The sequence below is a fragment of the Scyliorhinus torazame genome, chromosome 11 (genome assembly GCF_047496885.1).
Source record: "Scyliorhinus torazame isolate Kashiwa2021f chromosome 11, sScyTor2.1, whole genome shotgun sequence".
In the NCBI taxonomy this organism is placed as follows: domain Eukaryota; kingdom Metazoa; phylum Chordata; class Chondrichthyes; order Carcharhiniformes; family Scyliorhinidae; genus Scyliorhinus; species Scyliorhinus torazame.
In genome coordinates, this window is record NC_092717.1 from 75,790,660 (window position 1) to 75,814,446 (window position 23,787).

Sequence of the window (23,787 nt, forward strand, 5' to 3'; positions counted from 1 at the left end):
CATTGAAGCACAGCAAAGGAGTACAGAATGAAGTCTTTCTGCAGAAGCAAATTACCACAGAGAGTACTATTTATTCTCATACTAATTAACATTTCTATTTGTAGTAACTGCAGTTTTTAGCTACCTGTCTGGCATTTTTAATCCTCTGCTGGAAAAAAATAAAACGAATCTGTAAAATCAGGAAATAATAAAGTTGAAAAATGAAAGAAAGTATTGAAGGTAATTTGAAGTCACATCTGGATTATGTTTACCTTTCAGTAATAATATTTCGAAATAAAGCTGGGTCGTTAGATGTGTCTCATTGGAAAGAATGTGGCCTGCCTTATATTTATTGGTTTCTTAACACCTAGATTGCATAAAAATAACTGTTCATTCAAGCTTCCACAATTAATGCCTTGTGAGTACAGTGGGCTATCTTTAACTTCTGTGCCATATTTAAAGCCCACAGCAACAGGAAATGACATTTACACCAGGACTGCAATTGTCAATGGGCTGGATTTTGCAGCACTTGCATTTGGCCATAGATCTGTCCATAGTGTTGCTCGCAGGTGGTGTCTCAGGAAGCTGGGTATTAGTGAAGAAGTCCTGAAAGAACTCTGTTCACTGTTGCAGTCATATGTCGCACCAAGGTCCAGTCCATGGACAGCTCTGACTGTGGCAGAGTGTCATAAGGGTATGCCCCTTGATATTTTGAAAATATGGTTTTTCAATGTTTAACTGACTGGAGATTTTGCAATTTGAATGGAGGCAGGGAAAACTGCTTAAAAATGATACATTCCAAGGTGAAGGTGAGAAACAAACAAATCACCCTGAGGGGAGTGTGAAGAGAGGGACATTTCCTATATTCCAGGCACCCAATGGAACTCGTAACTATCTAAGGTAGAGACATTAAAAATGCAAACTACTGGATATTGAAACAATGGCTGTTATAGACAGACACACCCAAAACCTTTTGGAAATACACAATGGGTGAAGGATTTCAAGGCAAGGCTGCCAGTCACGAGAGAGAGATTGCCAGTGACACAGGCAGCATCAAGAAAGTCTTCAGCAGATGAATGGGGTTAAAGACTGCTTTCTCTACTTTGAGATAATAATATTGCCCGTCCAAGAAGTCAACTCTACCAGAAGCCTGCAGCAAACTGAAATGTTGCAATAATAATATAACATCTTCTATATCTGAAACCAGCTGACCCAAATTGGCAACAGCATTTAAAATCTATGTCTAAAGGACACTTATCCATATATTCTTTTACATTTTTTATTTGACTGTAACTCCCCCTTCCTGATAACTGTGTGTATTGTCTGTGGGCCTAATTGACGGCATTAAGGCCAGATGCTTAATGTTGCAATGTTATTATTTTTCTTGGGTTTAGTAGTTAATAAATTTGCTCATTGTTTGACTCAAGAAAATGTTGTTTGATTGGCTCCTTATTGCTCATAGCTAAAATAGTTACTGGAAAAGAAAGAGAAACTTAAGCCTTTGTTGTAAACAATTGTGAGGAGTCTGAATGGAGGAGAACCAGTTAACCCCTTCTCACATGGTCATAACACAGAGAAAGTCACCACAACACTCAATGCCCACATGGCAGATTCATTCAAAAGAGGCTAAGAGTTTGTTTTTTTACCATCTCAGCGAATTCACTGCGTAGTCGTGAATAAAGAAAATCACTCATCTTTTTTTCACGGGAAGTTTATAAATTTCAACAATTGTCACAGGGCATTCTTGAGAGGGCAGTAGACATTTTCAGCACTTTTGGATTCCAGGGAGTTGCGAGGGTTATTTAGCGCAGCCATATGGTATTATCCACACCAAATGCATTCCTCCAAAGTCAAGGCTTTCGAGGGGCTTATTTAAACATATGTTTGTATGTTCATTCTCGAAATATGCAGCATGTTTATAGCAATCGGTATCCGGTCCGACACATGAGTTCTTGATATGTTGTCAGCTGTCATGATTTGTATTCAGGTGGTGGACTAACCAGGATTAATTTGTGTCCCTATCTAAAGGCATATTGAAACTATTGTTTTTCAGTTTGGATGTACATGCTTGTCTCTGTAAATAAAAACTTATAAAGCTCCTAATGATTAGGCTCAGTTCTATCTTTCAATGTCAGACTATTTCAAACAGAACAGCTCATGGTGACACTTCATTAGGTCATCAATGCAACAGAAGAGCATTACAGGACTGTTTGTTGGTGAGCTCCAGCACAAGACTTTACCATCCTGGTGCAAAGCCAATCTGTCTCACACAGACTTTCAAAATGGTGGGGAGAACCTGGATCTGGGATTCCCACCCTATTCCAGGGGGGGCCTGCATGTTTGTTGGAACAGAATAGCGAAGCATGTCACAAGATCGCTACCGGCTGCCCCAATGCCGCCAGTTCCATTGCAGACGTGGGCACTTCAGATGTCCGTCAATATTTTGTGGAGTCATGCTGCCATTTGAAGGCAATCAGGTTCAAAGCTGTGGTGAACCATGGAGGAACTCTGGTTTGAAGTCGGGAACCATATGAAAGGTAAGTTCAAAATGTGTTTCCAACTTCACAGGTCATAATTAAATGCTGTGGGATAAATTATATATGTATTTAATGCAGTGACTGATTCATGCATTTTAAAAGGTAATTGACAATTAAATTGAACAGCATTGTGAAGGTAGAAGAGCCTTCAAATTGGGACGGCATGGCGCCACTGTTGCCTCACAGCGCCAGGGATTCGGTTTCAATTCTGGTCTTGGGTGACTGTTTGTGTGGAGTTTGCACACTCTCCCCATGTCTGCGTGGGTTTCCTCTGGGTGCCCCGATGGCCCCCCACAGTCCAAAAATGCGCAGGTTGGGTGGATTGGCCATGCTAAATTGCCCCTTAGTGTCCAGAGTTGTGTGGGTTAGGTGGGGTTATGGGGTTGCAGGGATAGAGTGGGAGCCTGGTTAGAGTGGCTTTTCAGAGGGTTGATGCAGACACGATGGGCCAAATGGCCTCCTTCTACACTGTCAGGATTCTATGATCATATGAAATTCATTATCTACTGATTAAAGTGCTATTTTGCATTATACTGTATTGGAATTCATAATTGACTGTGCCAGTTGTGCCCTTTGCATTCACGTTTTCCTTGAATTTCAACACAGCCACCTGTTTGGCTGTCTAATGGCTTTGATAGATGGCCGAGCTTCTGGATAAGTTCCAATGCTTTAATGCATTCAGCCTTGCAGGTTTTCTTGACGCAGGTGCTCATTGGAATATCATTATGAATGCTTGGCTGAGTTATAGACTCACAAACAGATTCACATCAACAGTAGTTGTTCATAAAGTTGTGCAATGGAATTTCATTGTGAATACTTGGCTAAGTTCCAAACAGACTAATGGATCCAATTCTGCATGGTTTGTGAACACAGCTGTTAAGGGGACTATCCACTCCAACTGTCCCTGTCATTGCACTATGAAATTAGAATGGGCAGGCATTGCTGATCAGGAAGCAGGATCACGATGTTGGAAAATCCCCTGATTCCTGATTTCCACGTCCAATATGAAAATCCATATTACAGTGTCCGTTTAGGTCTGGTAGCATCCTGCTGGATATGCCAAGCATTGTTTTATGATATATGGTAATATGTTAGTAAACGTAGGGAAAAACAGTCAGGAATAAGTCAACTCCTTGAGCCTGTTTTAAAAAACTGTTTAGTTATATCATGGCTAATTTATACATCGACCCCCACTTGCCTGTCTTTGTTCTGTGATGAATGTACACATTGTTATATGTATTTTATATCTATTGCAGGAAGGGTTTTAAAGCCTGGGTTGAGGTATATATTGGTATATATTGGTTGCAGTAATATTCTTAAACAACCTATGTTAAGGTAGCCAGACTGTGTGTCTGCTAAATCTGTAATTAAGAAGTCATAAAAGGTGAGGTCATGATCAATTTCAATGAAAATGGTGTGGTAATCTCCAATAATCATAGCAATATACCATTAGCCCTCTGAGTTTTCATCAATCTCGCGTGGCGGCTGCGAACTGTGTCCAGCGTCATCACAGTCGGCGGGGGGAGCTGTTCCGCTGGCCGGGGGGCTTCAGCGGGGGCTGGGGGGACTTGTCCGGGGGTGGCGAGGGGGTTTAAAGGGGGACACTATCAGGCAGGCCGGGTCCTTGTACGACGCGACGGCTGCAGGTCTTCGCTGTGCGCATGCGCAGCCATGGACATGGCAATTCTCTGACCATTTCTGTTGGGAACGGCAGAGGTTTTACGTGGCGCGGCTGCTAGCCCCCCACCGGACGGAGCATCGGTGCGGGGGCGCCATCGTCTTTTTCATCGTAGGACATGACACATGCTCCGGACGTAGCCTCAAAATCGGAGAATCCAGCCCTTAGTCTCAGAAATGGAGAATCCCGGCCAGTAAGTTCAAGTTCTTCTTTGTGTTTAAGAACTTTTTAACTGGTAATTGTAAAGCAATTTTCTTTGATGTTAATGTGGTTAATTCTGTGTTTAAACTAAAGTTTTGTTTTAACGTCAAAAATACTTATTGGTCAGAATCATCACGCCTACCTTTCAAGATAACCAGAGATCAAGCAGTCACGTCTTCATTAATTCCCGTGACTTAGTAGAATCGTTTGAGAAAATGTAGCTTGGTTTTTCACTGTGCATGACCATTTTTATTCTGATACTTCTTCCCTGTACCACTTGAGGATTTTGGGTCTGAGAATTTGGAAGATGGTTGTTCAAAGCTGCTGTTCCTTTGAGGTGGCATTGGCTCTTCTGTCGAATAGACACACACCAGGTTGACCCTTTGTTACAGTAGCAATCTGGTTCAGCAACGCTGTAAGCTCCTGTGGGGAGCTTATGGTGTGCTGCCATTGGGCGTGAGAGCCCACAGCCCAACTACTCCATTGGTATTTGAAGCAGGACTCAGATAACCAGAGATCAGTGACATTATGAAAGTAGAAAGATCCTTCAGCACTGAGTGTTAATTAAATAGTTTCTAGTTCCTTTGAGATTCAGTTCTGAAAACCTCACAACCGGGTGGACAGAAATCCCGTGAACCATTCCTCAATAACCCAGCCCTTAGCCAGTTCCTCCAAATTAGATTCGAAATTGAAATTTTTTATTTAATTGACAGACGTGCCTGGAATGGGGTAATATTTGTAGGTGGTTTTGTAACTATGACTTATTCAAGATGACAGTTGTCATGATATGGAGACACACACATAATGATATACAGACAATCAGCTAATGGACACAGAGAAGAGGACACGGCCAATAAGCAGGCAGGACACTCAGGGGTGGGATCTGACTATAAAAGACACGAGGCACTCACACTCTGCCTCTTTCCACTGATGAACATCTAGAGAGTCAGTCAAGGGTGTTGTTACAATCTCACACCTCCACCACGTGGCTAAGAGCTAGTCTGGTTCAGTCAGACAGAGTAACCACACTTAAGTTAGCAGAGAGTCGAACTCACAGAGAACTGTGCTAACTGTGCTGTTAGTTCAATAAACCTGATTGAACTAACTTCAAGGTCTGGAGTATCTTTCTGATCTAAGCTGCATCCAGTTGCAGCCAGTGTTAGACCAGTGTACCTAACACGACAACAGTGAATTAAGTCCTCACAGATTCTGCATACCACTGGCAGTGAACCTCATGGCTGTCACAGCAATGTAACACACATCTTGGGAAAAACTGCAGTGAACCACCAGATCTGTTTAGCTGCTGAGATCATCATGCAAATGGTCTGTAGCAAGGGACTGCCATTTCACCAGCCTCATTGGACCCTCTAGCTTTCTTGTATTCTATGTCCCGCTGTATGTCAATTCTTCATCCAAAATATCTGTACATCCTACCTTGGCCAGTCAATTCAATGGGTGCGCAGGTTATATAGCAGGAAAGGCCAAAATCGAGATTCTCAATGGGCAAAAAGCAGTTTGTCATCGAACCGTTTAGCTCCCGATGACGAGTTCCGGATCACACCTAAATATGGCAAGCATATCATTGATCTCAATTTGCATCAGTTTACTTCATTAGCAAGATTGAAGTCGAATGCAGCGGTCTCCCGGGAATGATCCGGCTCCCCAGCAAGAAATCACACGGGCATTCGCTTAGTGCTTCTTTTTTAAAACGTGAAGCCAGTGCAATGGCTGCTGAGGGGAACTGAGGAGGTGAGTAGCCATTTCCATTACCCAGCATGTATCCCTCAGGGGGTTGGGCTTGCTCAGGGGGGTTGGAATGTTCCAGGTCGGGGGTTGCCCATGGGCCGGAGGTGGGTGGGGGTTGAGAGACTGTTTGTCTGTGAGGCCTTCAAGCCATCTTTAAATATTGTGGATACCCATAACATGGGCAACTAGAGCTGCTTGCCTGTCTGTCCTACCGAACACTTCCAGGACAGAGAGCCCTGTTCTTGGTTATATGCTGAAGGTCACTTTAACTCCCTTTGCCTATAAGCAATTACAGCTGAAGGCTACTGCTAATAAGGAATTGGCCTTGTTAGTTCAGACAGCATTTCACAGCAGCAGGTTGTGTTTGCTACTTGCTCCTGCTGGTGGCTGCAAATGTCTGGAGGCTGCTGTTGCTGTTTCCTTCCTTTTCTGTAGTCAGAAAGAAAGACAATATTTTCTAAAATACCTGGGTCCTGGGACATCAGGCTCATAAGGGACGTATGAATCTAGAAGGCAATCCTGTTTGAAGCAAGAAGACGCTGTGGGACCTGGTGCACGACACCGATCCAAATGGGCCACCTGCTAACGCCACTAAAGAAATGCATTTGCAGATTGCTGATCCTTTTGTTGCTGGTGTGGTGACTGCTGCATGTAACTGGCACGTCACCACGGGTTAAACACGTTGGAAGTCAAGGATGTTCAACGGTGGATGGTACTCTGAGAGAAGGAGGGACACGTAAAGGTGGGGTAGGCGCGGGGGATTTGAGGGTCCAGGGGTATATGCCCTAACTGACTGTCAGTCCGTCTCCTCCTCCAATTCTTCACAGATACTAAAATTGACTGTGGCGTCGGTCCCGCAGAGGATGCCCTCGCGGTGCTGGTGGCAGCCCTGGTAGCCAGATGCCGGAGAAACCAAGTGCCAATGCAGGCTGGAGGGGGCACCCCATGTGCAGGGGGCCGTCACATACTCTAAATCTCCAGCTGCCCATCAGGCTGAGGAGGAACCCAGAGGGGGATGCCAGCGACGGCCCAAGGTGTACAGGCATTTTTGGTCTTTTGAGGAGATGACGGACAGCATGTGCCGCAGAAGACGCTGTCTCAATGAAGAGAGAGTGCAGCACCTCCTCGCAGAATTGACACCCTGTGGAGGAGGAGGACACTTGCTCCCGGTGGCCATGAAGGCCACTGCAGTCCTGAACCTCTATGCCACCGGTTCATTCCCGGGCTCGAGCAGGGACTCATGTGGCATTTCACAAGCTACAACCCACAAGTGTGTCCGTGAGGTCACAGATGCCCTGTATACAGGGGCTGTTTAGCACGGGGTTAAATCGCTGGCTTTGAAAGCAGACCAAGGCAGGCCAGCAGCACGGTTCAATTCCCGTAACAGCCTCCCCGAACAGGCGCCGGAAATGTGGCGACTAGGGGCTTTTCACAGTAACTTCATTTTGAAGCCTACTTGTGACAATAAGCGATTTTCATTTTCATATACCCGGGCAGCTGACTATATCAATTTTGAGCTGGACCAAGCCCACCAAGATACTTGGATAGCAAGATTCTCTGCCATCGCTGGGATGACCCAGGTCCAGGAGTAATTGATGGTATGCATGTCACGTTGGGCGCACCGGGGCATTAGGGAGTGCCCTTCATTAACAGGAGGGAGTTCCACTCCCTGAATGTTCAACTCGTGTGCCACCACCACCTAAAATTCATGCACATGTGTGCACGGTTCCCAGGGACCGTGCATGACAGCTACATCCTGGGACACCCGGAGATCCCCGGTGTCTTCAAGGACCACCCCAGGATAACGGGTTGGCTCTTTGGGTATGAAGGGTATGCTCTGAGGTCCTGGCTGATAAAGCCAGTGCGGAGGCCGGAGGTGAAGGCTGAGAGCCGATATAATGGGGCCCATATTGCCACCAGAACTGTCATTGAGCGGTGCATTGGACTGCTCACAATGTGGTTCTGATGCCCGGACCACTCAGGTGTAGCTCTGCAGTTACACCGCCCTGAGGGTCTCCCGCTGTGTGGTGGTCTGCTGTGCCCTCCACAAACTGATGCAGCAGTGGGGCAACATGCTGGAGGAGGAGGAGGTAGACCAGGAGGGGATGACAGATGAGCCTGGGGGAGGAGCCGCAGGAGGACAGGTGGCAGCAAGGGTCCTGCATGCCTGGAGGAGCAGGGAAGTACTCATCTTGCCCGCTTCTCATTGCCCATCAGTTCCACCTCCTCCAATTCCTCTCCTTTTCCCCCTTTCCCCTCCATTCTCCGACTACCCTGTTCCACCCTCCCAGTGCCTGTGTAACATCACTCCAGGATAATGGGCCTGTGTCAACACTGTCAGTGGGTCAATAGACAAGGTAGGAGTGTGATGATACCTCGCTGTGAGGTAAGTTCTGGTGCTCCTCAGTTTCGGCTGAAGTCTGACTCCTGTTTTTCTGCTGACAGCGCTCACACCCATCCTCTGAACGGGGTCTGCATTGGGGTGTTTGATCTTGAAGCACTGTACCCATGGGGCGGGTCATGGGGGGAGCAGAGGGCAATGGATGTGGGTGTGCTGGCAGGTCCGCTGTGAAGTTTAATGTGACAGAGGCTACAGATTGTGAACCCCCCACCGCAAGTGCCCACTCTATGATCCTCAATCTTCTCGATCTTATGTGGTCTACTACTATGTCTAGGTGTATCCCCAGGATGCACATCAGAGGTGGAGGCATCCTGCTGCTTTCTGCGCCCTGTGGCCTTGGTTACCCTTGCCGGATGTCCTCTGGAGAGCCTGGAGCCAGAGAGCCACCGCCGACGCACCGGTGTCACTGATGGAAGGTGGAAGGCCTTGGGTTATCCTCCAGAGCTTCCTCCTCCCTGATGATGCCTGGGGGACTCCATGGGATGGAGGAGCTGCTGGAGTGAGCTCCAGATGTCGCTTTGTCATCTGGCTTTGCCAGTCCTGCAGCCTCCCAGTTGTCTGAACCATGATATCGAGGCCCTCAGTCATTGTCATCACAGACTGAGCCATGCCTTGGACGCCAACATTCAAGATGCTGACCTCATGTTGTAGGCTTTCCACTGCATTCGCCACCCTAGCAGAGTTGGCCTCGGTGTCACGCATTGCCGGCTTCATCTCCTTTGCCCTTTGCCTTTAGGATTCCTTCAATTGGCTATGCACTTGCAGGAATGTCGCTGACATCCCATCCTCATGGCCATGTCCTAGCATCTGCATCAGCTCCAGGAAAGCTTTGTCCAGAAGCTTGGCATCTGACTGGGATTCAGCTGAGTCCTGGCATCCAGTGGACCTCCGACTGCTGACTCCCTTGGATGTTCCTGCCTCCACAGTAACTGTGTGATGCTCACCAGCTTGTGCCACAGAGGCAGGTCCACTATGTCACCCAGTGAGGTGTGTGTCTCTGCGCTGGTGGAAGGTGGGGGTGAAAGCTGTGGCTCCTCGATGGTGTTCTCCTCAGAGCTCTCCTCCGAGGTGGGCACTTGGGTGGTGGGGAGGGGGGACCACTGCGGTTGGCTTGGCCCCATCAGATGGAAATTCTGCGAGAGAATGGACATGTGATCAGTGACCAGAGGGAAGGATAATTTTGTCTGACATGAACTACTCACTTGAGACAGGTCATCTGGGTGAAGGGGCAGTGGATCCTCACCTCTGTGGCACAGGCCAACCTTATTGAAGGTGACTGCTCTCTCCTCGAACAACCCTGCGATCTCTAGGGCCTGTTTTCAAAGCGAGTGAGGACTCAGATCTCTAGTACTCCACGTCCCCCGTTCGTCTTGGCCCTTTCCCGCTAATTATGGGCTAACTTCTCCTGGGGACAAAGGGAGGGCTTTGTGAGCCGTGCATTTGATGGGTCTATGACAGGTGGCATTTGTGGGCACCGCAACTGGGCATGAAGGGGTTGTGCTGGTGGGTGCCAGGGGGGTGCTGACAAACAAGCACAAAGATTGGATGTGGGGAGCGTGTGAGGAGTCAGCCAGTGATTTGTGCAGCGGTGGGGGGGGGGGGGGGGGGGGGGGGGGGCGGGGGGGGATAGCGGGGAGGTGTTGGGAATTTGAGGGGTGGCAGAGGGAACAGATGCGATGAGAGAGGTGGTAACTTACCCTTGCGGCTCTGTGGAGGTCATTGGTCTTCTTCCTACATTTGATGGCGGACCTCCTGGTCATGCTGCCCATACTGGCACCCACTGCCACTGCCTCCCAGGCGGCTGGTCCTCCAACCCTCTCGGGAGAACAGGATGTGCCGTCTCGTCTTCACAGCATTCAGCTGCCTGGCCAGGTCGGCATTGCCAATGCGAGGGGCAGGATTGTGCCCCGCCATGCTTGTGTGTTGACTGGGAGTGGTGAGGGAGTGTTTAAAAGCAGCTCCCCTGGTTAAGGGCAAGATACTGAGGCACGATTCTGGCGAATCAGACAACGAGACAGCCAGTAATGGCGAGAAGCTCGTGGGGGCTTATTTCTGGCACTAAGTGCTGTTAAATTTGGGCTGCGATTTCGTCAATGCGGATGTTGAGAAACACCCGCCAGTTGCGCCCAAATTGACACTTCGAAACGTTTCCGTTAAATCGTGCCCAATGTCTCCGGATTGCTCAGCACGTAGAAGAAAGTGAATGATAAGGTGGGTGAGAAAACACCAGTGTTCTCAGAGGCAGAAAGGGCAGCAATGGCTTGGTGATCATCATTCTTCTCTTCTGTTCTTTGGCTTGTAGAAAGGGGAAAAAATGATAAATTTGAGCCTGCATGACCAACATGCTACTTTAAACAGCTTTTGTTCAGTCCCTTACCAGCAAACTGATGACGGGTAGAAAAACTGAAGAATGTGTAGGACACCTTGTTTGTTATACTTTGCAAAAAAGCTCTGCAACTTTAGCTTTAGATCTGGGTTTGAGCACCGCACTAGAATCATTTGAGCTTTTTTCAACAGAACAGAATAGATAATGTGGGATTTGACAGCAGTGTTTAAAATTATCAGGGGATAGGACAGAATAGATTGAAACAGGGTGTTTCCAGAGGTTGAATGATGCGTAACAAGGGACTGCTTGTATAAGTTTAAATGTAAAGGAAGGAAGACAAAGAGGAACAACAACAATTTTACACAAAGGTTTTGAGGCTGTGGGGTACGGAGGTTAATGATTGAAACAGAGATTTGCCTACATTTCAGAATAGGTTAGTTAAGTGTTTGAAGAAAAGATGTTTAAGAGATAATAATAGGTTAGGTATATAAGATTAGGACTCTGGCTCATATCAAGAATAAACACAAAATTGACCTGGTTATTCCAAACACCATGCTTCTGTCATGTAATTACTATATCGTGCTCAGCTTCCTGGAGTGCAGTCAGGGCTGAAAATTATTTTGTTGCCATTTAAATCTACTGACGTCAGGTCAGTATCCAAGCATTTTAGCCCAGCAATCCCAAATTTACATTCCAAGTCAAATTGCACAAATGATGCCTGCAATTAATTCTTCCTAAACCTGAAGTGGAGTATTGGTGTGCGAGAAGTGGAATCAGCTCCCAGGTGTTAATCCATATTCCAGCAGCTTCCGGGATATTGGAGTTTATTAAGGAGAAACATGAGACAGTGTATGGCAAATATCGGAACTGAAATGACTTTAAGAACGGCGTTATTTAGAAATTATTTATGAGCCCCGATCCAACTGCTTCTTGACTGCTCGTGCCAGAGGGCAGAGGGGCAGCGGTGGCTAGGTGTTTTCTTAAAGGGGAACAGGGAACACTGGAGTCCAGGTTACCCTATGCTTTACTCAACGTGTTCTAGTGGCTAACTGAAGAGTAGTATTAACAAAGATTCAACAGTAGCAAGTCCAGCAAGTACATATGTCTGCATTGGGTGGGGGGCAACGGAGAAATTAAATGGTGGGGAAGTTAAATGGGGCGAAGGGATAGTAAAGAATGGGTCAATAAACACAGAGCCAAAAATGGTATTATGGTCAGAACATACGAGCATAGGTTATGTTCAGAACAGTGCTCCTTTTCTCAAATCACCTCAGTGTCTGCTCATTTATGCATTTACTAGAATGTTGGAGCTTAAAACAACACAATCAACAAGATGAAGCATTGACAGTTCACAGGACATCGGGCCTTTTAAAGGTAATGGCATATTGATAATGTCCTTCAAGAGCGATGGCTGATTTATTGATAAAAAGAAGGCAGTAATCAAATTAAATACACTTAAAACCAAGAAGAGAAATTATAGATCCTTTTGGGTGAATTGACACCTCTTACATATACAGGAGCATTGCAGTTCATACAGGAGACGCCTCACGCTAATTTTTTTTAGTCTTCTCTTTGCTCTTCCTGATTGTTCAAACATTAAAATTCTCAAACATGAGCATTTACTAAATCTTACTTAATCCACTGCAAGCATCCATTAAAAGATTGATGACACAGGATTTTGGATTACATGTGCATAAATTATGGTTAATACGCACCTGGTAAATATTTCTCAAACACAGAAATGATTGCTGATGCCCTCGCCAAGAAAACATTTTTGTTTAGTAACCATGAAATTAATTATAATTAAATGCTGTTAAATGTTCATTCTTTACGGTTTAAGCAGTCTTGCAGTAGTTTGTATGAGATAAAGCATAAAAGTGCAAAAGGGAAATCTGGGGCTGGATGATTCACCACTGGGAGCGGAGATCCTGATGCGGCGGAGAATCCAGTACCCATCTGTTCCCTGCTGACGGCGGCTGAGTGTTTCGCCGCCGGCGCCAGTGGGAAGATGCAAATGGGTCAAAACGACCCATTTGCATCCTGTTAATGGGCTAGACATCGGATTCTCCATGCCTCTGTGATTCTCCGGCACTCTAGGCCGGGATTCACGTGGGCGTGGGTTGGTACAAGTATTTGCCAGTGTGACCCTGATGTGGTGAACCTTGCGGTGGGCCAAGGGGATAAGTATTTAAGGTAGGTGCCTCCAAACTCCACAGGAGGGCTACAAAGAACAAACAAAGAACAAAGAAATGTACAGCACAGGAACAGGCCCTTCGGCCCTCCAAGCCCGTGCCGACCATGCTGCCCGACTAAACTACAATCTTCTACACTTCCTGGGTCCGTATCCTTCTATTCCCATCCTATTCATATATTTGTCAAGATGCCCCTTAAATGTCCCTATCGTCCCTGCTTCCACTACCTCCTCCGGTAGCGAGTTCCAGGCACCCACTACCCTCTGCGTAAAAAACTTGCCTCGTACATCTACTCTAAACCTTGCCCCTCTCACCTTAAACCTATGCCCCCTAGTAATTGACCCCTCTACCCTGGGGAAAAGCCTCTGACTATCCACCCTCACAATTCAAATCCTGTCCACCCCACCCCACAGTGCCCCACCACCACCCCACCCCACAGCATCTCCAACCAGACCAACCCCTCCAGGTCACCCCCACCAGAGACCCCCATCAGAGACCCCATCAGACACTCCCACCAGAAACCAACACCAGAGACCCCCATCACATACCCCTACCAGGTACTCCCATCTGACTCCCCATCAGAGACCCCCCCCACCATTTACCTCCATAACAGGATATTCCTCATAGTGGACAATCCCCTATTGCAGAGAGCCCCCCCTCCATAGCAAAGAATCCACTAAATCAGAGAACCCCCCCCCCCTTGCAGAGCAGAGAACCCTCCATAGCAGAGAGTCCCCTAAAACAGGGAACCCCCCATATTAGAGACCCCCCCATAGCAGAGAACCCCCACAAAGCAGAGAACCTCCCCCCTTCCCCATAGCAGGCAACCCCAACCCCCATCAGACACCACTGCCTGGAAGTTAAAGAGCAGTCCAGGCAAAAACAGTGAAAAAGAATCATTGCTTTTTCACTCACCTGACCCTTACACCTGCTGCCTAAGATAGATGTCTCAAAATAAGTAGATGCAACTTAATCGAAAGCCAAGATCACATTAAAAGGCTTGAAACACCCTCAGATCCTTTGATCTGTAAAGCTTCCATTCACTTAAAAAAGAAATAGCTTTTAGAAAGCTGTAATTCAGAGCTTCCAGTCAGTCAGATTTATGGATTGTTTATTTTCATTTCCCTTCATGCTTGAATGGATCTCAAGTACCCTGCTGCAAAACTAACCACAATGTTTATAAACATCTAGTGGTTAAGTGCTTTCACTCCCCCTTTTTCTCAGCAGAAAGCACTTAACTGCTTTTGATGTAGTCATGAGCTGTCGATCATAGCTAGCTGTTACTAAACATGGCTGGGGACAGTGAATCACTTTTGGGTGCCACTACCAACTTCATGCACGAAACAGAAGACTTCAGCTCCGGTGGGATAACATCGGGCTGGATTCTCCGATTTGGAGACTATGTCCCCACACCAACGTGGGAATGGTGGGAAAACTGGCGCAAAACGGCCACCGATTCCCCGTTTTGCTGGGGGCTAACAGGATGGCAGCACAGAGCCCTGGAGAATTTCTGGATCTGTAGCTGCACATGCGCACGGTGGCGGCCTGCAGCGACCGTGCCATGATTCATGGCGAAGGCCACTCATGGACAAGGTCCGCGAAATAGTCTCCCTTCGGCCGGCTAGCGCGCCCCGGTCTGCCCCACCACAGTGTCCTCAGTCACAAATAATGTCCCCCCTACCCACGGATCGGCCCTCCCCTGAATGTGTCAATGCTGGACTGAATCCGCAGCCGCCACGCTGAGTTCCCGATGGATGAGACCACACGTGTCCCACGCCGTCGTGAACTCGGCTGGTTGGGAGTGGAGGGAGCATCAGACGGTGGGCCTCAGGCAATGGCGTGAGGCCATGGCTTAGTGGCGCGAGTATGCTGCTTTGGAGGGGGCGGAGCATCACAAAAGCAGCGCCACCCCCGATTCGGTTGGGAAATGTGATTCTACGGCCGTTCGCCAAACGCGATTTTGGCGTCGCAGACCGGTGAATCCAACCCATCGTATTCCGAATGGAGAATCTCGCCCCTGATATCAGAAAGCCATCTTTAAAGAGTGATCAACTAACAGTCTGGATGCACGTACGTATGGAAGGTTGGAATTGAATAAATCAGCCTAATCAATGCATTAAACTCCTTACGTTAGGATCTATGATTTATATGCCTCACTGTAGTGATTACTTCTTATTGTGATATTAGCATAAGCCCTGACATTGAAAACCAATTACATTATATTATTCCAAAGCATTTCTCTTTCAGTTTCCCCTGCTTCCCAAGTCTGCAAATTTTACCCGCTATTTATCTTATTTTATCCTCCACCTTTGTTTCGAAGGAAAAAGATAATCAAGATTATCTCTCCGTGAATTAGCCATTCATTGTCAGGTTTGGCTAGACTATATAAAGGGTCTTGCTCTGGCGTGCTAAAAGTTCATACGATTCCAGGATTCTCCTGGAAAGCAAAGATAAAGGGCGGGATTCTCCACCCCGCTGCGCCATATTTCTGCTTTGACTGGCCGGCGGGATTCTCCGTTACGCCAGCCGGTCAATGGGGTTTCCCATTGTGGGGCAGCCCCACGCCGTCAGCTAAATCCCCGGGCACCGGCATAAGGGAGACTCCCGCCGGCGGAGAATCCCAGCCAACTGCTGGTTTCTCTGTCACAAATCGTCTTCTTAAACCCACCTACCCTCTTTCCTTCATCCACACCTCCTTATGGATGTGTCCTCAGCCCAACGATCTTCAGCTGCTTCATCGATGACATTCCTTCCATTAATAAGGTCAGAAGTGGGGATGTTCGCTGATGCTCGCACAGTGCTTAGTTCTATTTTCAGCTCTTCAGATAATGAATCAGTCTGTAGTTTCATGCAACAAAACCTGGGAATCATTTAGGCTTGGGCTGATAAGCGACAAGTAACATTCTTGCCATACAATTACCAGGCAATGACCATCTTGAATAAGAGATAATCTAACCATCAATGAAAATACCATCACTGAAATCCCGCTGTCCCCATCCTGGGTGTTGCCGTTGACCAGAAACTTTACTGGACCAGCCATATAACTTCAAGATCTGGTCAGAGGTTGGGAATTCTACAGCAAGTAACTCACCTCCTGACTCCCTAAAGTCTGTCCACTATTTACAAGGCACAAGATGGAATACTCTCCATTTGCCTGAATGAGTGCAACTCCAGCAACACTCAAAAAGCTTGGCACCGTCCAGCGCAATGTAGCCCATTTGACTGGCACCCCATCCACCCATTTAAGCATTCACTCCCTCCAGCACAGGTGCACTGTGGAAGTTTATACTAGACAGCAGCAATTTGCCAGGCCTTCTTCAACAGCACTTTCCAAACTGGTGACCCCATGCCAATTGGAAGAACGAGGATAGCAAGTACAATGGAACACCACCTTCTTCAAATTCCTCACCAAGTCACAGCTTTCTTGACTTAGAAACATCACTATTCCTTCACTGTCACTGGGTCAAAATTCCAGAACTGCCACGTCACAGTACCATTTACACCACATTGACAGCAGTCATTCAAGAAGTAGGCCCACCGCAACCTTTCTCCAGGGTAATTAGGGATGGGTAACAAATGCAAGCCTTGCCAGCAGTGTCCATATCCCTTGAATCAATAAACAAACATCTTCTAATTTGCCTGTAGTTCAAGAGATCCAACTTTAGCTAAGTCTCTTTTGAGACATAACTCCTGCAAGTTTATACAAATAACATCCATAGACATTTACCTGTCCACTACTTTTGTTACCTCTTCAAAAGAAAATTCAATCAACTTCGTCTGGCCTGACCTAACTTTTACAAATCCATGCTGCCTTGATCTTGATCCCTCTGATCCTGGAATTGAGATGTTTTGTAGGCTACAAACTACACTCAGAGAAATCACAGAAGGCTATTATAGGAAATGGAAATCAGGTCACATTATGCAGTTAGTGTGCTTTTTGGTGGTTGGGACTGAAGCATGTTTTTGGGACAGGGTAAACTTTCCTTCAAGCTCTGCTACTCCTCACCACCTTTCCGCTGCTGTTCCAACATTTTGCTTTAACGCAGACGCTGAGAGGATGTTTCCCCTTGTGGGAGAGACTAGAACTGGGGGACAAAGTTTAAAAAGAAGGGGTCGCCCATTTGTGGCAGAGATAAGGAGAATTATTTTCTTTTTCAGAAGGTTGTGAGTCTGCAATTCTCGTTGCAAGAGAGTGGTGGAGGGAGGGTCATTGAATATTTTTACTACTGAGTTAGATGGATTCTTCATAGAATCCCCACATTGCAGAAGGAGGCCATTCAGCCCATCGAGTCTGCACCAACCCTCTGAAAGAGTACTTCACCCAAGCTCGCTCCCCTGCCCTATCCCATTAACCCCTTAATCTAATTTACACAACTTGGAGTCTAAGGGGCAATTTAGTACAGCCAATACAGCTAACCTCCACATCTTTGGACTGTGGGGGGAAATGGAGTACCTGGAGGAAACCCACGCAGATATGGGGAGAATGTGCAAACTCCACACAGATAGGCATGAGTGGCACACACTTGCTCTGAATTCAAATGTTCTTCTGACATTCTGCTCTTTGGCTTCCATTTGTGACCCGCATAAATTCAGTGGATGGTTTTCCCTTTGGGAATCTATTCATGTTACTTGAAGGAAGAAGAATGAATGGGCGAGGAAAGTCCAGGCTGGCCAGGAATGTCAGGACCAAACCGCTGGTATGCCAGAATATACCAACCCAGGAACTCTTGCATGCAGCTGACCCAGTGCAGCCTGTTTTGTTACCAGCCACTCAATTCAGTTACAGCAAAGGCTTTCGGAAGAAGGCTCGAAGTCGTCCAGAAGTTTTACATAAAGTTTATTGAGTAACACAACTTAAATAACTGCGTGAGTTCTTACTTTAAGAACTGTACTAGTAGAAAGGTGACAACTTTTCTATACACTACAACTAGGCCTGACCACACTAGCAGCCCTGAGCTAAATCTCTGCCTTTGTTCTCCTCACGGTCTAATCAGCCAAAGAGACTTGAGGGCTGCTTGCTTCCCACTTTATACCCCGCCAGTGCTGCCCCCTAGTGGTCTTTCCATTTCCCATCAGCCACTTCTGTACATACCCAAGTAAAGATCACTACATCCCCCTTTTTCACTTTATTTTTTATCGTTGCAGAGCTGTAACTACAATGGAACAAACACAGTTAGTTTCATGCACAAATACAGAACAGAGACCAATAATTGTATCAGTCCCGTGTTCACAAGTTCAGCCGGTTGGGTGCACATCTGATTCAGGTAGACCTCCTGAGTGGGCATGGAGATCCTGAGGTTTTTACGCCCAGCTGGGCACCAGCTGCTGGTGTCCCGGGATGTCGCATGATAGCTTCCTGCAGATCCAACGTCGGAAATACAGGTTGACGAGGTGGAACCTTCAGCAGGTCTCGTCGATTGCATTGAAACAGCATACCATCATCAGACTTCACAATGTACGATCGTGGCGATACTTGTTGGAGCACCATTGCCATGTTAGACCATCTCCACCAGGGTGTCGCAGTCTAACCATGTCGTTAATCGCTAACGGATACAGCACTTTCGCATGTCGGTCATAGTGCTGCTTTTGTCCGTGACGTTGGTGACACAACCTGTCCAGCACTTGCGAGTGATCTGGATCGGCGAAGTGTAACGCCGGTAGCGTTGTCCTCACATCTCGATTGAAGAGCATTTGAGCCGGTGACAGCCCAGAGCTCAAAGGCGATGAACGATATGACAATAGAGCCAAGTGTATGTCGGAATTCGAGTCAGCGGCCTTGCTGACCAGTTGCTTAATAATGTGGACACCTTTCTCTACCCTGCCGTTCGATTGAGGAAAGTGTGGACTTGATGTCATGTGCTTGAAGTTATTTTTTTTTGAGAATTCCATCCACTCCCCGCTTTCAAAGCAAGGACCATTGTGGAATGCCATGCTTCGAGAAGGTTTCCTTGCAGGCTTTGATAACTGACACCGATGTGAGATCCAGGAGTTTCATTACTTCCGGAAAGTTCAAGTAATAATCGATGAGAAGAACATAGTGTCGACCCTTGGAACAAAATAAGTCAATAACAACTTTGTCCCACGGTGACGTGGCCATCTCATGCTGCTGGAATGGCTCCTTGCATTGTGCTGGCCGATGTTTTTGGCACATGTCACATGTGAGCACCATGTTTGTTATATCCTCGTTTATCCCAGGCCAGTATACGGATTGACGTGCTCTTCTTTTGCACTTCTTGACACCAAGGTGCCCCTCATGAATCCTGCGGAGCATGTCCGCCCGGAGCGCCTGTGGAATGACGATTCTGTCATTTTGCAGTACGATGCCATCCACCACAGACAGTTCAGTTTTGACAGTTTGGAACTGTGGACACCGCCCTTTTGGCCAGCCATGCTGAAGGTTGTGCATGACCTGGAGCAGGGTTGCATCTTCTCATGTTGCCTGACGAATTTGCTGCAGCCTCTCGTCCGTTGCCGGGGGTGTCTCTCTGCACAACTGCGCATGAGCTTCTACATCATTAATGGATGCCGGAGGTAGACTGTCAGCATCAATGGCTCGGGACAAGGTGTCAGTGATTATTAGGTCCTTCCCAGGAGTATAGACCAGCGTGAAGTCGTACCTCCGCAACTTCATCATCATGCGTTGTAGTTGTGGCGTGATGTCATTGAGATTTTTGTTGATAATGTTGACCAGTGGCCTATGATCAGTCTCCACTAGAAATGTGGGAAGGCCATACACATAGTGGTGGAATTTTTTTATACCCGTGATCAATCCCAGGCACTCCTTCTCTATCTGTGCATGCCTGCACTCGGTGGCGGTCATCGCTTGAGAAGCATAAGCCACTGGGACCCAGTCCGACTGGCCATTCTGTTGACGTAGCAACACACCAATTCCATGTTGACTGGCATCGGTGGAGATCTTTGTGGGTTTTGTAGGGTCGAAGTATGCCAGCGTTGGAACTGCCATCAATTGGTGCTTCAGATCCACCCACTCGTCTTGGTGGCGTGGAGTCCAGTCAAACTCCGTGTCGTAACGCCGTCGTCCGTGCTGCTAGGTTCGATGTGAACTTGCCTAGGTAAGAAACCTGAGCACCGCTTTCTCGTCACGTGGCCGCTGCATGTTCTGAATTGCCGCGATCTTCTCAGTGTCCGGCTTCACCCCGTGCTCTGATATCGTGTCACCCAGGAAGGTCAGAGATGAACGTGCGAAGGTGCACTTGGATTGGTTGAGCTTCAGCCCAAATTAGTGGATTCTTTTGAAGACTTGCTTTAACCGAGCAATGTGGTCTTCCTCTGTCGTTGACCATATTATGATTTCAACAACATATACACGGACGCTGTCAGTGCCCTCTGTCATCTGCTCCATAATTCTGTGAAATATTTCGGATGCAGAGATAATCCCGAAAGGCATACGATTATAACAGTATCGTCCAGTCGGTTGGAATCATCGAGCTGCATCTGCCAGAAGCCTTGCGAGGCATCAAGTTTGGTGAATATGTGAGACCTTCGCCATTTCACTCATTATCTCCTCTCCCTTGGGAATGGGGTAGTGCTCCCTGCGAATGATTTTGTTCAAATCTTTGGGATCTACACAGATTCTGAGTTCACTGGACGGTTTCTTGACGCACACCAACAAGCTGACCCAGTCAGTCGGCTGTGTGACTTGTAATATGATGCCTTGAGATTGGAGGCGTTGGAGTTCTGCTTTTAGCCTGTCACGCAACGGAGCTGGTACCCTCCTTGGTGCATGAATGACCGGTGTTGCATCGTCTTTGAGCAGGATTTTGTACTTGTAGGGTAACGTACCCATGCCACAAAAGACGTCAGGATACTCGCTGACAAGAGGGCTGGATGGCATCAGCCAGTCGTGATGAATCAGTCGTGTTCATGAAAATCCTCTGTATCTGCCGCAAATCCTTGCAGCTTGAGCACCTGACAGCGACGTTCGTTTGTCGTCCACGATCTCAAAGCTTAGTCCTTTCGTGACTTTCTTATTGACTACTTGTAGGTGGCATGATCCCCTCGAGGTGATCTGGTTGCCATTGTAGTCTGTTAACTTGCATGCAGCAGGTATCATCTCATGTGCCCCTGGGATGGATGCGGGATCTTTGCTTGTCATCAAGTTCACGGATGCTCCCGTGTCAAGCTTGAACGTAATTGGGGAGTTGTTCACTTGCACTGTGGCACTCCATTCGCTTGTGGAGCCAATAGTATGCACGTATTGAGGCTGTGTGGTCAGCTTGTGCGGTTCCTCCATGGCATTTATGATTCCAACGCCGTATGTGTTCTCCCAGGAGTGGAAATCTTCGTGGTCAGAAAAATTTTCTTTGAGTGTCTGAGTGTCCATTGCATCTACTGTGCGAACCTTGAAGTTTCCATGTCTTTGCGTTGGAGAGTAATATTTGGCTGTGGACTGACACTGGGAGGCAACATGATTCATCTTGGAACACTTTAGACATCTTTTTCCTAGTGCAGGACATTTCCCTTCTAAGTGGGCATTGCCACAATGGTAACACGTCATGACGTTCGTGGCGTCATGCGGCGGCTGCGATCGCGCATGCGGGACTCGCTCTTCTGGCGGGGGTCGGTACTTTACACACTTTTATGTACTTTACATACCGGGATCTTGCCGGATCGCATCTCTGTTGACTGCGCATGCGCAGACATGCTGGAATCGGTGCTGGCGGCCGGAAAATAATGCCTGTGAGGAGAGGCCACCATTTTAACGTCTTCCACCTTGTGGAGGATTTTCTCCGCATTTTTTTCTCTCTAGAAACTCTTGGTACTGCTGTTTTTTCTGTTCTTGCTGTAAGCATTTTGCTTTGGTAGTTTTTAAAGTTAAATCATTTTGCTGCATTAATGATTCCCATAAATTTTAATCTGAGAGACCATAGATTAATTGATCCCTGATGATGGAGGCGGTTATATCAGAATAGTTACAACCTTGTGCTAGCAATCGGATGTCTGTGACAAAATTAGAGATAGTCTCCACATTTTGTTGGTATTGTTAGGCAGGTTAAAGTGTTCCATGATTTCATTTGACTGTGATTTACAGTGTTCATCAAATTTTGCAATTATCACTTGAAAGCTATTTTTATCTTCATCGTCACCTGACGTAAAAGAGTTCTGAATATCTACAGCTTGCCGGCCTACCGTTGACAGTAATATCCCAATCTTTCTCCCGTCGGGGGCTGCATTTAAGGCAGTAGCTGCCATGTATATTTGAAGCTGCTGTTTATACATTTCCCAGTTACTATTTAAATTACCGGTAGTTTTTAGCAGCTCTGGAAGTGGCGTGTGGTCCATCGCTTCGGTTGGTTGTCGGGAATCCAAAATGCTGCAAAGTCTTCCACAGTCGAGTGGCTGGCCCGTTACGTTTTCTGCTTATTTTGGTTCTTTCTGGTCTCTAACCTAATCTATCTAGTACTGTTCGATTCAAGCCAACCTGGTACCATATTTTGTTACCTGCATGGCAGGTAACATGTGCTACTCAATTCAGTTACAGCAAAGGCTTTCGGAAGAAGGCTTGAAGTCGTCCAGAAGTTTTACATAAAGTTTATTGAGTAACACAACTTAAATCACTGCGTGAGCTCTTACTTTAAGAACTGTACGAGTAGAAAGGTTACAACTTTTCTATACACTACAACTAGGCTTGACCACACTAGCAGCCCTGAGCTAAATCTCTGCCTTGTTCTCCTCACAGTCTAATCAGCCAAAGAGGCTTAAGGGCTGCTTGCTTCCCCCTTTATATCCACCAGTGCTGCCCCCTAGTGGTCTTTCCACTTCCCATCAGCCCCTTCTGTACATACCCATGTAAAGATCACTACACAGCCCACACATCCATGATAGTGGTGTCATCTCCTCTAATTCACCTGTCACTGCTGCACGTTTTCAGATTTAGTGTTTCATGCTCTGCAAGAGTACTCCTTTTAAAAGTCCCTGAGATCTGGATCCCAAGGCACATCCCTCCCCAAGTCAAGAGTGGATGTTGCTTAATCCTTGTGTTAATACTGTCTGCCTCCACATCTTCTGTCCTTGGTTTCCCTGTTCACTTGCAGACAGCTTTTTTTGCATTCCCTTTCCTTCACTAACCAATGCTCCAGGTTGGATGGCTCCAGATTGGCGCTTCGGAGAGAGAGGGAGATCGACAGACCGTGTACCACTGATATCTTTTTGAGTGTAAGGCCTCATTGGACTTAGTGTTTCATTCATTCGACCGAACATTTTACAATATAATGTCAAGATTAAAAATATGAAGGATGTTTTGAACATTGCGCCAGTTAGAATGTTCCACATTTGATCGGCACGGTGGCACAGTGGTTAGCACTGATGCCTCACAGCGCCAGGGACCCGGGTTCAATTCGGCCTCAGTGACTGTCTGTGTGGAGTTTTTACGTTCTCCCCGTGTCTGCGTGGGTTTCCTCCGGGTGCTCCGGTTTCCTCCCACAGTCCAAAGATGAGCAGATTAGCTGGATCGGCCATGATAAGTTGTCCCTTCGTGTCCAAAAAGGTTTGGTGGGGTGACTGGGTTATGGGGATAGGGTGGGGGCATAGGCCTAGGTAGGGTGATTTTTCAGAGGGTCGGTGCCAACTCAATGGACTGAATGGCCTCCTTCTGCACTGTAGTGATCTATGGTTCTATTTAGAGCTGCATTGCGTGCCGCTTTTATTATTTCCTTTTCTGAATCCAACCTGTTAAAACAAATGTCTCACTCGCACATCCATTATGA